Consider the following 15,609-nt stretch of genomic DNA (forward strand, 5'->3'; position numbering starts at 1 on the left):
CTATAAAGAGACATAATTATGTTTCATCCCTTGAGTTAATGCCCTTTTTTATACAAGAACTTTATTTGCTTTAGTAGCCACAGAATGACACTGCCCAGAATTAGACAACTTGTTATCTACAAAGACCCCTAGATCCTTCTCATTTAAGGAAACTCCCAACACACTGCCATTTAGTGTATAACTTGCATTTATATTATTTTTGCCAAAGTGCATAACCTGCATTTATCAACATTGAACCTCATTTTCCAGTTTGCTGCCCAGTTTTCCAGTTTAGACAAATCACTGTGCAAAGTGGCAGCATCCTGCATGGAACCTATAGTTCTGCACAATTTAGTCTCATCTGCAAAAATAGAAACAGTACTTTCAATGGCCACCTCCAGGTCATTAATAAACAAGTTGAAAAGCAAGGGACCTAGTACAGAGCCCTGCGGTACTCCACTAACAACACTGGTCCAATTAGAAAATGTTCCATTTACCACCACTCTTTGTAGTCTATCTTTTAGCCAGTTCTCTATCCAGATACAAATACTATGTTCCAGGCCAACATTCCTTCATTTAACCAGTAACCTTCTGTGTGGCACTGTATCAAATGCTTTAGCAAAGTAGATCACATCCACTGCCATCCCAGAATCTAGGTCCCTGCCAGGGACAGAACTAGGGGTAGGCACGTGCCTAAGGCACAAAGCTGGGAGGATGCCAGACATGTACCTACTCTGTCGCCTACCCCATGTCCCTTCAATTCCCGTCCCTGCACAATCCACTCTGCTGCCCACCAGCTCCCATCCCGACACACTTGCCTTTGCTGCCCTCCAACTTGTCCCACACAGTCCTCTCTGCTGCCCTCCAACTGGCCTCAACGTCCAAATGCGTTTAGTATTATTAGTTATTACAAGGTCCAAAAGAGAGTTATTCCTAGTAGGTTCTTGAACGAGCTGGAATAAAAAGTTTTCATTCAGTAGATTTACAAACCTACTAGCTTTTTCTGTCTTAGCAACCCCATTACCCCAGTCAATGTCTGGATAATTGAAGTCACCCATAGCAACAACTTGACCCAGCTGTGAAGCCGCTTGTATCTGCAAGAGTAGCTGGGCTTCATACTCGACACTTATACGAGGTGGTTTATAACATACACCAATGATAATTCTTTTTGTTACCTTTTGCCCATTCAATCTCTACCCAGAGTGATTCTACACCCTCACCAGTGGCAGCTATTGTTATTTCTTTAGCGCATGGCTTTAATTCAGGCTTTACATACAAACACACTCCTCCACCCGCTATTTAATCCCTCTGTCCCTCCTAAAAAGGGTGTAACCATTTAAATTCACAATCCAGTCACATGTTTCATCCCACCAGGTCTCAGTGATACCAATTATATCATAATGTTTAGAGCAATTAATTCCAGGTCACCCATTTTACCTGACAAACTCCGTGCATTTGCAGCATACAGTGAAGGTTACTACTTTACTTTTGAAATTTGCATTACTTAGTGGAGAATTATATGTTAAGTTAGTATTATTCTGTTTTCCTTGTAACAGAGGGACCTCCTTAGCTGCTAAACTGTATGCCCCCCTCACTCCTCCCCCATGACCCCTTACTAACCCCACTGCCCCGTCTACCCTAGCTTCCCCATAATTCTTTATCTCACCCCCCCCCACTTGCCTAGTTTAAACACTCCTCCAACCTCTTAGCCATTCTTTTCCCTAGCACCGCGGACCCCCTTCCATTGAGGTGCAAACCGTCACGACTGTATAAGTTGTACCCCAACGAAAAATCAGCCCAGTGCTCTAGGAACCCAGGAAAGATCTTTTCCAAGAAACATCGTAAATGTTACATCTATGGCCACCTTAAGAAGCAGCAGTGAAGACATTATAAACAGCCAGAGTCAAGACTGTGTATAGCCGAGAGACTACTATCCCTCTGTTGCTATAGGCACCATCTCTCCCTTCCCAGAGACTACTATCCCACTGTTACTATAGGCACCATCTCTCCCTACTATACCTGCTATCCCACAGTCACACTCCCTTCCCAGAGACTATTATCCACTGTTACTATAGACACCATCTCTCCCTACTATACCTGCTATCCCACAGTCACACTCCCTTCCCAGGGACTATTATCCACTGTTACTATAGGCACCATCTCTCCCTACTATACCTGCTATCCCACAGTCACACTCCCTTCCCAGAGACTATTATCCCACTGTTACTATAGGCACCATCTCTCCCTACTATACCTGCTATCCCACAGTCACACTCCCTTCCCAGAGACTATTATCCACTGTTACTATAGACACCATCTCTCCCTACTATACCTGCTATCCCACAGTCACACTCCCTTCCCAGAGACTATTATCCACTGTTACTATAGACACCATCCCTCCCTACTATACCTGTAATCCCACAGTCACAGTCCCTTCCCAGAGACTATTATCCCACTGTTACTATAGGCACCATCTCTCCCTACTATACCTGCTATCCCACAGTCACACTCCCTTCCCAGAGACTATTATCCCACTGTTACTATAGGCACCATCTCTCCCTACTATACCTGCTATCCCACAGTCACACTCCCTTCCCAGAGACTACTATCCCACTGTTACTATAGGCACCATCTCTCCCTACTATACCTGCTATCCCACAGTCACACTCCCTTCCCAGAGACTATTATCCACTGTTACTATAGACACCATCTCTCCCTACTATACCTGCTATCCCACAGTCACACTCCCTTCCCAGAGACTATTATCCCACTGTTACTATAGGCACCATCTCTCCCTACTATACCTGTAATCCCACAGTCACAGTCCCTTCCCAGAGACTATTATCCCACTGTTACTATAGGCACCATCTCTCCCTACTATACCTGCTATCCCACAGTCACACTCCCTTCCCAGCGACTATTATCCACTGTTACTATAGGCACCATCTCTCCCTACTATACTTGCTATCCCACAGTCACACTCCCTTCCCAAAGACTATTAACCCACTGTTACTATAGGCACCATCTCTCCCTACTATACCTGTAATCCCACAGTCACAGTCCCTTCCCAGAGACTATTATCCACTGTTACTATAGGCACCATCTCTCCCTACTATACCAGCTCTTTACAACACACAAGTGAGCTTATTCTTTGCACCAACCAGCCCTCATTTATATGCCAGCTGTGCACTGGTTTGCAGTATAGGGTGCAAGATAGCCCGATATTTTTCATATGTTTTGCACAAACAGAAATTCAAAGGTTCTGTGTACATGTTGCACTTAACGGTGTTCCTGTTTGTGCTTTGTACTGTACCTTTGTACTCTACCTGTACTGGCACTAGTTTAGTAACTGAGTCTTAAGCCTTAAGTATAAGTGGAGCCGGGGAATTCAAGGGAGGCAATTTTATCTAAGGTTACAAAGAATTCTGATATGATAGAACAATATAAACAGGTATGTAATTTCATAGTGTGTGAAAATTCCAGAGTGCAAATAATGAACCATTGCCAGTGGTGTAACTACTGGGCCCCACAGCAAAATGTCTAGAGGTTGATCTGTTTTACCAATATTTATTGAAATTGTATATGAATTAGGGCCTCATGGGGCCCTTATACCTCCTGAGCCTCCTGCAGCTGCAGGGTCTACTTCCTCTATAGTTACGCCCCTGACCATTGACTTCATCTCACCAAATTCATCTGAAAGGATTCCAGGACAAGGATCTTCTGCTGATTGAGATGATGAACCCTTGAAAGAAAAAATTTTTCAAAATGAATCCGTTAATAGTGCTGCTCCAGCAGAATTCTTCACTGAAATCCATTTCTCAAAAGAGCAAACAGATTTTTTTATATTCAATTTTGAAATCTGACATGGGGCTAGACATATTGTCAGTTTCCCAGCTGCCCCCAGTCATGTGACTTGTGCTCTGATAAACTTCAATCACTCTTTACTGCTGTACTGCAAGTTGGAGTGATATCACCCCCTCCCTTTCTCCCCCCCCCCCAGCAGCCAAACAACAGAACAATGGGAAGGTAACCAGATAACAGCTCCCTAACACAAGATAACAGCTGCCTGGTAGATCTAAGAACAACACTCAACAGTAAAATCCCATGTACCACTGAGACACATTCAGTTACATTGAGAAGGAAAAACAGCAGCCTGCCAGAAAGCATTTCTCTCCTAAAGTGCAGGCACAAGTCACATGACCAGGGGCAGCTGGGAAATTGACAAAATGTCTAGCCCCATGTCAGATTTCAAAGTTGAATATAAAAAAAAACTGTTTGCTCTTTTAAGAAATGGATTTCAGTGCAGAATTCTGCTGGAGCAGCACTAATAACTGATGCGTTTTGAAAAAAACATGTTTTCTGATGACAGGATCCCTTTAAGCTACTGGTTGGAGATCACTGGTCTAGAATATCAAGAGAAGATCAGTAGCCTCTCCTAGATATGATCCTGCACCAAAATAAAGGCTGTAGATCATTGCAGGTTAACCAAATATGGAACCCTAGATGTTAAGGCTACTGATGCTATTTGCAAAACTTTCCAGGGCCATCACACAGATTAGAATGCAGAGAAGGAATGAAGCGGTGTTGCTCCTTGGGTGACATTCCTCAGCTGAGCAATTTACAAACAATGAATTACCATCAGGAACTGTTCTACTACTGTATGTACAAATGTATCATGAATGAAGTTACTACTGGATCTGGTGGTTATAAACCACCATATTGGTCTATAGACCACCTGTGTGGGCTTGGGCTCCTAATAAGGCAAGAGGGGGTTGTTTACTATGTAAGTTTCGAAGAGCCAGTGTTGGACATGGAAAAAAAAACAAGGGTTAACTCACCAAATGGTAAATAATGGGGGGGGGGGGTCCAGGTGCACAAAGCCCTGAACCTTCAGCTTGGGGAGGCAATCAATATGCTTTATATGTAGTAGTAGTAGGCTTGTGCAAAGTGGACTTCATTCCAATGCTTGATGCTGTTAGCAGAAAAACATCTTTAAAAAAGCCTTACACGTTTCATGCCTTTGTTTTCCTGCACTGAGCAGTCCGAAAAAGATACAAAGTTTATAAAACTTAATTGGCTTTTGGCAGATGCACTTAGACACTTTTTCAACTATTTAAGATAAGCCAAGAAACAATTGTAACTATGTAAGATAATCAGGTCTCTTGGGGAAACTGTGAGTTGCAGCTTAAAGGAAAATTCACCTTCATTAACAAGACTGTAATAACACATAGAACCTGAACCCTAAAACCCGCAGAAATGTGTTCCAACTTTACTTTTACCTTCCTAAACTAAAAAAGGTATTCTGAGCCTTATTACACAGTTAAAAACGATGTATTCAGGGAGCTGGATAAGTACTTGAGGCAGCCCTGCCACCTACTGGTAATAAAGGGTCATGACAAGCTGCAACTTTTAAAGCTACAGCAAGCTAAATAAATTGACTTGAGTTGAACCACTAGGAGCTAGACAAAAGCATTTCCTAAGGGCTCCGGCACATGGGCACTTACCAACTAAAAATTGCATTCAACTGGGAATTGCATCATGGGATACCATATAAATGTTGCCCCACCATTTAATAAAAAGGTACTCAGTTTGCCCAAGTGCACTTTCCTTTTCTTTATCCAATTTTGTGTCCAAGAATTTTTACAGAAACCATTTGTCTTGGTCCTAGAGGTCTCCTATTGGCTGTGTGCCCTATAATTATCCTGCAGTACAGATAGAGCCCACGAGTTCCCGTAGGAAATGAAACATGTAGGGCAAACGGGGACCTCCTTTAAATGAACTGTTAATATGATGTAGAGAGTGATATTCGGAGACAATTTGCAACTAGTTTTTGAGTTATTTCGCTTTTTATTCAGCAGCTCTCCAGTTTGCAGCTTCAGCAGTCTGGTTGCTAGGGTCCAAATTACTCTAGCAACCATGCCTTAATTTGCATAAGAGATACATTTGTAGCCTTAAATGGCATTTGTTTTCAGGTCATGAAACTCTGAGGTTACTTTTTTGGGCAGTGAATGCGCCTGGCTGTTGTTAAATTGCAACTCCCAGCATTCCCCAACAGCTGTGGGAGCTGCCTGTAGGTTGGACATGCAAGTGTATAGGGGCATGATATCCAAACAAACAGCTTCCTATACGGCTACAGGTATGGGATCTATTATCCGGAAACCCGTTATCCAGAAAGCTCTGAATTACCGAAAGTCTGTCTCCCATAGACTCCATTATAATCAAAGAATCCAGATTTTAAATAATGATTTCCTTTTTCTCTGTAATAATAAAACAGTAGCTTGTACTTGATCCCAACTAAGATATAATTAATCCTCATTGGAAGCAAAACCAGCCTATTGGGTTTATTTAATGTTTATATGATTTTCTAGTAGACTTAAGGTATGAAGATCCAAATTACAGAAAAATCCATTATCTGGAAAACCCCAGGTCCCAAGCATTTTGGTTAACAGGTCCCATACTTATACCTTTATTAAATGGGATTTCTGGTCTGTAGCCAAGCAAAACTGTGGTGCAGTAAATAAATGACCCCTAACTGGCTTTTGGTTTTCTTATGTAGAATAAGATTATTTTCCTACTAGAGTGCACTTGTAATTCTCTGTAACCCCCTAGGTTCTCAGAGACAAATTTACTAAAGGGCAAAGTGGCTAACGTGGGCGAAAATATGCCAGCGTGACATCATTTCGTTACTTCGCTGATTTACTAACGGTCCCAGGCGTAACTTCGCTAGCTTTAAGAGACTCTAGCGCTACTTCACTCCCTAACGCCTGGCGAATTTGCGCTCTGGCGAATGGACGTAACTATGTAAATTCAATAAGATGCAGATTTTACTGAACGTTTCGTCTTGTGCCAGACTTGCCTTCACCAGCTCAGACCAGGCCAAGTGCAATAGAGTAGAAAAAAATGAATATTTAGGGGGTTATTTATTAAAGCCCCGAATTCCAAAAACTCTAAAAAAAATTCAGTTTTTTTTACTTTAAAATAAGAATTTGTAGTGGGAAAAAAACCCTCTAATTTTTGGATTTATTATCCCCCGAAGATGGAAAAAGTCTGAATCTGAAAATCCGGCATCTCAGGCCGACTGAGGTTGTATATAAGCCAATGGGAAGACCCGGAGACATCCTGATCTACGCTGGGTTTCGTGCAGTAGTCCGAAGATTTTGTGTTTTTTTTTGGAAAAAATCCCAAAAAATCTGAGTTTATGGGCGGAAAATGGTACAATTCGATTTTTTAACGATTACAAAATAGTAGACTCAGACAGGAAGTGATGTCAAAACAAGCTAATATGGCAGCTGCTATCCTAAAAAACTAGAGCTGTTTACACAGGTATGGTAAAGCATTCTGCAGAATAAATATAGTGTTATAGCTTGCACTATTGTGGCTAATCTATTGACAATAAACTGCTTCGGTAGTTTTCCTTTTCCTTTAATCGTGGCCTGTATCATTGCATCTATGTATACTGTATACTGTATACTGTATGTATTTAATTTATATGCACCTCAACAGGGGGCGATCCTGGTCCCTCATCCTTGATATAGCCCCTATGGTGGGCCGAAACGTTGGATAGACAGATGTATGCAATAAAGATCACTTGAACCACAGAACAATGGAGTGCGGGTCCATGTGACAGTTTATATAAATATTTGACCCAGCACATATAATATACAAAATCTGGATTTAAAATGTGGCTGCCTGTGACTGATTATATATATAAATACATATAAAATAATAATAATATATAATACTTTTCCTATAAAATGTTCTAGGTAAAACTATTGCTACAAAAGTCACGTAAAGGCTGATCCCTTTATTGGGTAAATAAGATGATAATCACAGCAAGTTTTCTGAGTTGATAACAAGCCGGGAATGGTTTGTAATCAGCCTGAGAAAGGAACTTAATTGTTACGAAAGCTTCCTGTGGTTTATCTTTCTTTCTTTTGAAATTCTTTTTATTGAGATTTTCATTAACCTGTGGTTTATCATCTTAATCAGCCAATAAGTCTGTCCCCTTACAGGACTTTAATGATGCTTCATCCAATAGCTAAAGTGTATAAACAGTTGGTACAGTGCTACATTTATACTGGGACCCCCAACTTTGCACAAAGACCCTTGTTCTCCTCCCTTATTCTCATGGCATATTATTGTTATTATTATTATTATATTATGACTTATTGCTGCAGAGCTCACAGCTTCCCACACTCTGCACCTCCTGACAGACCCCCCCGGTGTTTGGCCCTAGTGCTCCTATACCCCTTGCTCCTCTGGTTCTTATAAAACTGAATTTAGGTTTTATTATTTTTCATATGATGCCAGATCCTTTGATTTGTTCAGGGCTCTGAAGAAGCAGATCTGGGCACAATGTGTAAGGGCCCGAAGGCACAGTCGGAGTGCGGACCAAGGAGGAGGCAGGTAGTTAGACCAGAGTTTGCGGTATCAGAAGGTTTAGGCAAGAGAGTAGTCGAAAGTCCAGGCAACAGTTCAATCCAGACAGAGAAGGGTCAATACGTTTAAAAAAGCACAGGAATCAATGAATAAGCAATAAACACACCCAGGAATACACAAGGTTAAACCTATACTTGGGCAATGTTTGCTTTAAATAGGCCAGTCTTGGCACCAAAAGTTTGGGCGCAATAGTGTCATGACACTGGCGTTCTGACGTCGACGCACATTCTGACGCTGGCATCCATTCCGACGTCCGCGACCAATCGGCAGGCGGGAGGAGATGGCGTCGTAGCACCGCGACCAGCAGGATCCACATGGAGAGGCAGGGAGTCGCCATCTTGGACGCCATCACCATCTTGGGTGTGAGTACCGATTTCCATTACACAATGTGCCCGGTCCATGTGCATAGCCAACTCATACCCTGGAGTCTAACCAACACCTGTTGACAAGGTTTTTAAACCTGCCCAATGAATATCTAGACAAAACCTCTCTACCATTGATCCCCAACCAGTAGCTTGTGAGTAACATGTTCCTCACCAACCCCTTGGATGTTGCTCTCAGTGGCCTCAAAGCAGGAGCTTATTTTTGAATTCCAGACTTGGAGGCAAGTTTTAATCGCATAAAAACTAAGTATAGTGCCAAGCAGAATCTCCTGTAGGCTGCCAGTCCACATAGGGGCTACCAAGTAGCCAATCACAGCCCTTATTTGGCACCCAAGGGACTTTTTCATTCTTGTGTTGCTCCCCAACTCTTATTACATTTGAATGTGGCTCACGGGTAAAAAAGGTTGGGACCCCTGTTTTATACATTGGATTCCCAACTAGTCTATTTTCTTATAGTGGCTGTAATAAAGAACACGCCTCTCTATTTTGCAGACAGACTACATAATGCAATGAAGATACAGTATTATCTCCCTATAATGAACTTCTACTATCCCTTCATCCTAATGAGACATTAAAGTTATTTGATTATTGAGGGATAGTTCTTGTGTGCGCTGAATATCCCCTGATACACTACTTGGCAACAAATATCTGTACAATATCTGCTTTTCCGACATCTAATTTCTAAAATAAGGGAATATAAACACTGAAAACCAATTAATATTAAATACCTCCTAGTGCTCTTCTAAGCGCTTTGTGCATTTTTCCCTTTAAGGGGTTGTTCACCTTTGAGTTAACTCTTAGGGGTATTTATATTAACTTTAATTTGTAGTGGAAAAAAAAAACTTGCATTTTTGGAGACTTATTATACATTATATAAGTCAATGGGAGAGGTCCCTATCCTATTTCTAAATTTCTTAGGAATTAGCCTGAAAATCACACAATTTTGGACTTTTCGGGCTAAAATCCTAAAAATTCAGGAAAAGAACTGAAAAAATCACGATTCGGGAAAAAATCTGAAAAAAATCATACGATTCGGGGTTTCGCTCGATTTTATGGAGTTTGTCCCCAATCCGATTAAACTTTTTTATTAATAAATAAGGTCACATAGTTTGGTCAGACTTTTTTATTTAAAAAATTCTGAAAAAAATTGGCTTTTGATAAATTAGTATAATGCAGAGAGGGATATTCTGAGACAGCTTGCAATTGGTTTTATTTTTTATTATTTGTCAGTTTTTGAGTTATTTAGCTTTTCATTCAACAGCTTTTCAGTTTGCAGTTTTAGCAGTCTGGTAGATAGCGTCCAAATTCCCCTAGCAACCATGCATGGATTTGAATAAGAGACTGGAATATGAATAGGAGAGGCCTGAATAGAAAGATGAGTAGTGATGGGCGAATTTGGGGCGTTTCGCTTTGCTGAAAAATTCATGGGGGCAGCCATTCAAGCACAGGATACACAGTAGATAACAGATAAGTACTACTATAGTTTATATAAACAAGCTGCTGTGTAGCCACGGGGGCAGTCATTCAAGCACAGGATACACAGTAGATAACAGATAAGTACTACTATAGTTTATATAAATAAGCTGCTGTGTAGCCATGGGGGCAGCCATTCAAGCACAGGATACACAGTAGATAACAGATAAGTACTACTATAGTTTATATAAATAAGCTGCTGTGTAGCCATGGGGGCAGCCATTCAAGCACAGGATACACAGTAGATAACAGATAAGTACTACTATAGTTTATATAAACAAGCTGCTGTGTAGCAATGGGGGCAGCTAGTCAAGCACAGGATACACAGTAGATAACAGATAAGTACTACTATAGTTTATATAAATAAGCTGCTGTGTAGCAATGGCGGAAACTGAAAAAAATCTATATGGCACAGGTTAAATAGTGTATAACCGATAACACCTTTATGTGCTACAGAGCTTATCTGCTGTTTTACTGGTGCAGAGCAACACTATTATATTTTTATTACTTTAAAACACTTTCATGTATTGATGTTACTGTTCCTTTAAGTCTAAAACGTTCTGTTATAGAATTGTATAAAAAAAAAAAAATGTTCCATCTGGTGCTATACTGATCCTTCCAGGGCAAAGCTCTCAGCTAATCTCTGTTTTGCTCAGCAGCAGCAGATTGCATTAATCAGTCACATCTAGATCTGAAGAGTAAACATTTAACTACACAGGATGTGGTCTGAAATACCTTTGAACATACAAAATATAACCTTAGATAAAGCCACTGCTTCTGCTTTTCAATATCTTGACATGCACCCGGGGGTGATCCTTGCCTCTCTGCTGCCCTGCTCACCACGCCAATTTTTGTGGCCACACCCCAAAAATATCATGTTCATTTTACACAATTTGGCAGGTTTTGAACACATTTCTGTAGTTTTCATGTGTTATTACAGTTTTGCTAAAGAAGATGAAATTACCCTTTAAGCTGAAAGTCACAGTTTTCCCCAAGAGGCCTGCTTATCTTAAATTGTTATAATTGTTTCTTGGCTTATTTTAAATTATTACAAAATTTAAGTGCACCTGCCACTTATTCTGGGATCTCTGCCAAAAGCCAATTAAGTTTTAGAAACACTGTATCTTTTTCTGGCTGTTCAGTGCAGGTGATCAAAGAGAAAATCGGGACATTTCCGTAACAATCTGGGACTGCGGGTTGAGCTGTCAAAATCGGGACTGCCCTGCGAAAAACGGTTGAGAGGTATGGCATAGGTATTTGTAGTAAACCAAAAGAAAAAAGTTTTTTTGCAATTAGCAAAAAAAATGTCCAAAGTTTCTGGAACTTCCCCTTTTAATCCGACCCAAAAACTCGTTCTCCGCAGGGAAGGACATTGCGGGTCGGAGTCAAACCACCAGCGTCTCGGTTCTGCTAAAAAGCATAGGCGAGCAACTGAAGGGATGATTTGATTTGCCTAATTCTTACTTAAAAATTTGGAGTGCATTTTTTTTTTCAAGTAATAAAAGGTTTTACACTATCAGTGTGTTCCGCAGCAGGGATCGCACCGGGAGGATATCCCATCTACATTTGCTATAGGCTGGCTTTATATTGAAACGTTTGTGAGTACCCACCTTTCACCTGCACGTGGTGTTCAATTAATGAATAGGAACACAGTACTCTTAATACACAAGTGGGTGAAGGTGTTGAACTATAACTCACACAAAACTTACTACACTATATATTCCCTATTTGCTATATATTTTTTCCCCCCTAGCTTTTCAGCACTGACCTCTACAGACTGTTGGGCCTTTTCTGGTTGAATAGGTCTTTGTAGTCAAGACATGCTCACAACTCCTAGATAGAGCTCATGCTAGGAATGCTGCGAAATATGTTGGCACAGCGATGCGAAATATATAAATTAGGGATGCACTGAATCCAGGATTCGGTTTGGGATTCAGCCTTTTCAGCAGGATTCGGATTCCCTTGAATCCTTGTGCCTGGCCAAACTGAATCCGAATTTGCATATGCAAATTGTGGGCAGGGCGGTATGTGAAACAAGAAAGTAAACCAATTTTTTCCACATTTTCCTTCCCCGTCCCTAATTTGCAAATGCAAATTAGGATTCTGATTCGGTTCTGTATTCGGCCGAATCTTCCACGAAGGATTTCGGCTGAGTCCAAAATAGTGGATTCGGTGCATCCCTAAAATAAATAATAATAATGTTAATAAAAGCTCAGCATGAATCCAATACACACACAAAATTAGCTGGCACAACTAGACATTACTTATCCCTAGGAAAGATACTAAATGAAATCCTAGAGTTCATGCATCCCTGAAAACAAACATTTACACCTCCAGTTGGAAAACACCTGAATATTTTTATCTTTCTGTGTCTTAAAGGACAAGGAAAGGCAAAACAATAAAATCCCATTTTTACTTTCTTTAATGAAAAATAAACCTTTCTCCAATATACTTTAATTAAAAAATGTGTACAGTTTTTATAAGAAACCTGACTGTACGCAGTGAAATTCTCCCTTTATTTACTGCTGTGGATAGGAATTGTCAGACGGTCCCTAACTGCTGAGCAGGGAAACAATCATACTTATGAACAGCAGGGGGAGCCCCCGCCTTACTTCCCAGCCATGCAGAACTCAAGCAGCTTTGTTTATGACGATCCCTAAGCAGCCCAGACCACACTGAGCATGTGCAGGGTCAGGCCAAGATGTTTAACAAAGTTACAAGATGACAGCCCCCTGTGGCCAACTTTGAAAGCATAAATCATTTGTTTGATTAGGCTTGTGGTGCAGTAAGTTCATGTTTATGTTTAGTATGCAAAATACAGCATTTCTAGCCTTATTCTACTTTAGACTTTCCTTGTCCTTTAAATTGCGGTATTTCCAAGGCAACTCACAAATAGCAAATATTAGTGCAACTTATATATTATATGTATCTATGTCCTGTCAATAAACCATATACAGTGGTGTGAAAAACTATTTGCCCCCTTCCTGATTTCTTATTCTTTTGCATGTTTGTCACACTTAAATGTTTCTGATCATCAAAAACCATTAACTATTAGTCAAAGATAACATAATTGAACACAAAATGCAGTTTTTAAATGAAGGTTTACGTTATTAAGGGAGAAAAAAAAACTCCAAATCTACATGGGCCTGTGTGAAAAAGTGATTGCCCCCCTTGTTAAAAAATAACTTAACTGTTTATCACAGTTCAATTTCAAAGGTTATAAAGCCATTTCTAAAGCTTTGGGACTCCAGCGAACCACAGTGAGAGCCATTATCCACAAATGGCAAAACATGGAACAGTGGTGAACCTTCCCAGGAGTGGCCGGCCGACCAAAATTACCCCAAGAGCGCAGAGACAACTCATCCGAGAGGCCACAAAAGACCCCAGGACAACATCTAAAGAACTGCAGGCCTCACTTGCCTCAATTAAGGTCAGTGTTCACGACTCCACCATAAGAAAGAGACTGGGCAAAAACGGCCTGCATGGCAGATTTCCAAGGCGCAAACCACTTTTAAGCAAAAAGAACATTAAGGCTCGTCTCAATTTTGCTAAAAAACATCTCAATGATTGCCAAGACTTTTGGGAAAATACCTTGTGGACCGACGAGACAAAAGTTGAACTTTTTGGAAGGTGCGCGTCCCGTTACATCTGGCGTAAAAGTAACACAGCATTTCAGAAAAAGAACATCATACCAACAGTAAAATATGGTGGTGGTAGTGTGATGGTCTGGGGTTGTTTTGCTGCTTCAGGACCTGGAAGACTTGCTGTGATAGATGGAACCATGAATTCTACTGTCTACCAAAAAATCCTGAAGGAGAATGTCCGGCCATCTGTTCGTCAACTCAAGCTGAAGCGATCTTGGGTGCTGCAGCAGGACAATGACCCAAAACACACCAGCAAATCCACCTCTGAATGGCTGAAGAAAAACAAAATGAAGACTTTGGAGTGGCCTAGTCAAAGTCCTGACCTGAATCCTATTGAGATGTTGTGGCATGACCTTAAAAAGGCGGTTCTTGCTAGAAAACCCTCAAATAAAGCTGAATTACAACAATTCTGCAAAGATGAGTGGGCCAAAATTCCTCCAGAGCGCTGTAAAAGACTCGTTGCAAGTTATCACAAACGCTTGATTGCAGTTATTGCTGCTAAGGGTGGCCCAACCAGTTATTAGGTTCAGGGGGCAATTACTTTTTCACACAGGTTTGGATTTCTTTTCTCCCTAAATAATAAAAACCCTCATTTAAAAACTGCATTTTGGGTTTACTTGTGTTATCTTTGACTAATAGTTAAATGTGTTTGATGATCAGAAACATTTTGTGTGACAAACATGCAAAAGAATAAGAAATCAGGAAGGGGGCAAATAGTTTTTCACACCACTGTATATACTCAGGGTCGGACTGGGCTGGCGGGACACCGGGAAAAAACCCGGTGGGCTCTGGCTCTTGTGGGCCCTGCCGGGACCAGCTCCCTGCAAAAATTATCTTCAGGTTGCGGCAAAAAAACAGTACGCGCGCATGAGCAATAGCGAAAACGAGTCCACTAAACGCACATGCGCAATCGGGAAAAAAACAAATATGGACGCAATCGCGGTGCGGCACATATCGGCCGGACACGGAGGCGGCACAGAGGGGCCTCAGGCCCAGCCCAGTATATACCGTATAAATACACACACACACAGACATAAGAACCCAATTTTGTTCCCGTTCATTTTGTTAGGTGACGGCCATGTTGTAGTGAGGTTACAGAGTTCAATGATTTCGTTTTATAAAGAAGCCGTATCTGTGCACAGTCTCACCGCACCTTCATCTTGATACAAAGATCTGATGCTTCTCTACTTAGAATAATTAGATGTGGTTAAATGATCTTCTATTTCCCCCCTCACTCACTCACGAAGAAGAATTCTTATTTTAACTCATTTAATTCACATTCAGCGTCTTTTCAAATGTATTACAGACACTCATATTATAGACACCTGATGTTTTATAACTAACCATTATTTAATTGTTTTTCGGTTATGTCGTGGTGTGTTTTGTGGTGCGGCTAGACTGTGTTCTGGCCTCAGCATTAATATATTGTACCACTGGCACAAGGCAAACTGCCATGTCTCTAACCTCAACTGCCACATTCACCCAGGGCTGGAACTAGGGGTCAGAGGAGTCACATAGATAAAGGGGCATCAAGCAGGCACCTCTCTGGCTACCCCAGTTCATGAAGAGGGAACTCCTGCCTCCCTCTCCCATAGAGAGGTTGTATTGTGTATATATATATATCACTTCCCATGAATTCTCTTATGTTCTGGCTCAGTCTCCCCATTGACTGGCAGCTCTACTCCTGTTTC

The 15,609-nt window shown here is 41.1% G+C and overlaps 1 protein-coding gene across 2 annotated transcripts in view; it reads left to right on the forward strand.

Moving 5' to 3' along the window:
- LOC108700335 (cathepsin S) overlaps positions 1-15,609 on the forward strand; it is a 34,181-nt gene that overhangs the window by 642 nt on the left and 17,930 nt on the right. The window contains exon 1 of one of the 2 annotated variants that reach the window (XM_018233435.2): positions 11,408-11,516. The exons of the other annotated variant lie outside the window; for it this stretch is intronic. The gene's annotated coding sequence lies outside the window, so the exon portion shown is untranslated. Of the gene's footprint in view, positions 1-11,407; positions 11,517-15,609 lie in introns of those variants that run through there. 2 annotated transcript variants of the gene reach the window in all.

This window comes from Xenopus laevis, chromosome 8S, assembly GCF_017654675.1.
Source record: "Xenopus laevis strain J_2021 chromosome 8S, Xenopus_laevis_v10.1, whole genome shotgun sequence".
Classification (NCBI taxonomy): Eukaryota; Metazoa; Chordata; class Amphibia; order Anura; family Pipidae; genus Xenopus; species Xenopus laevis.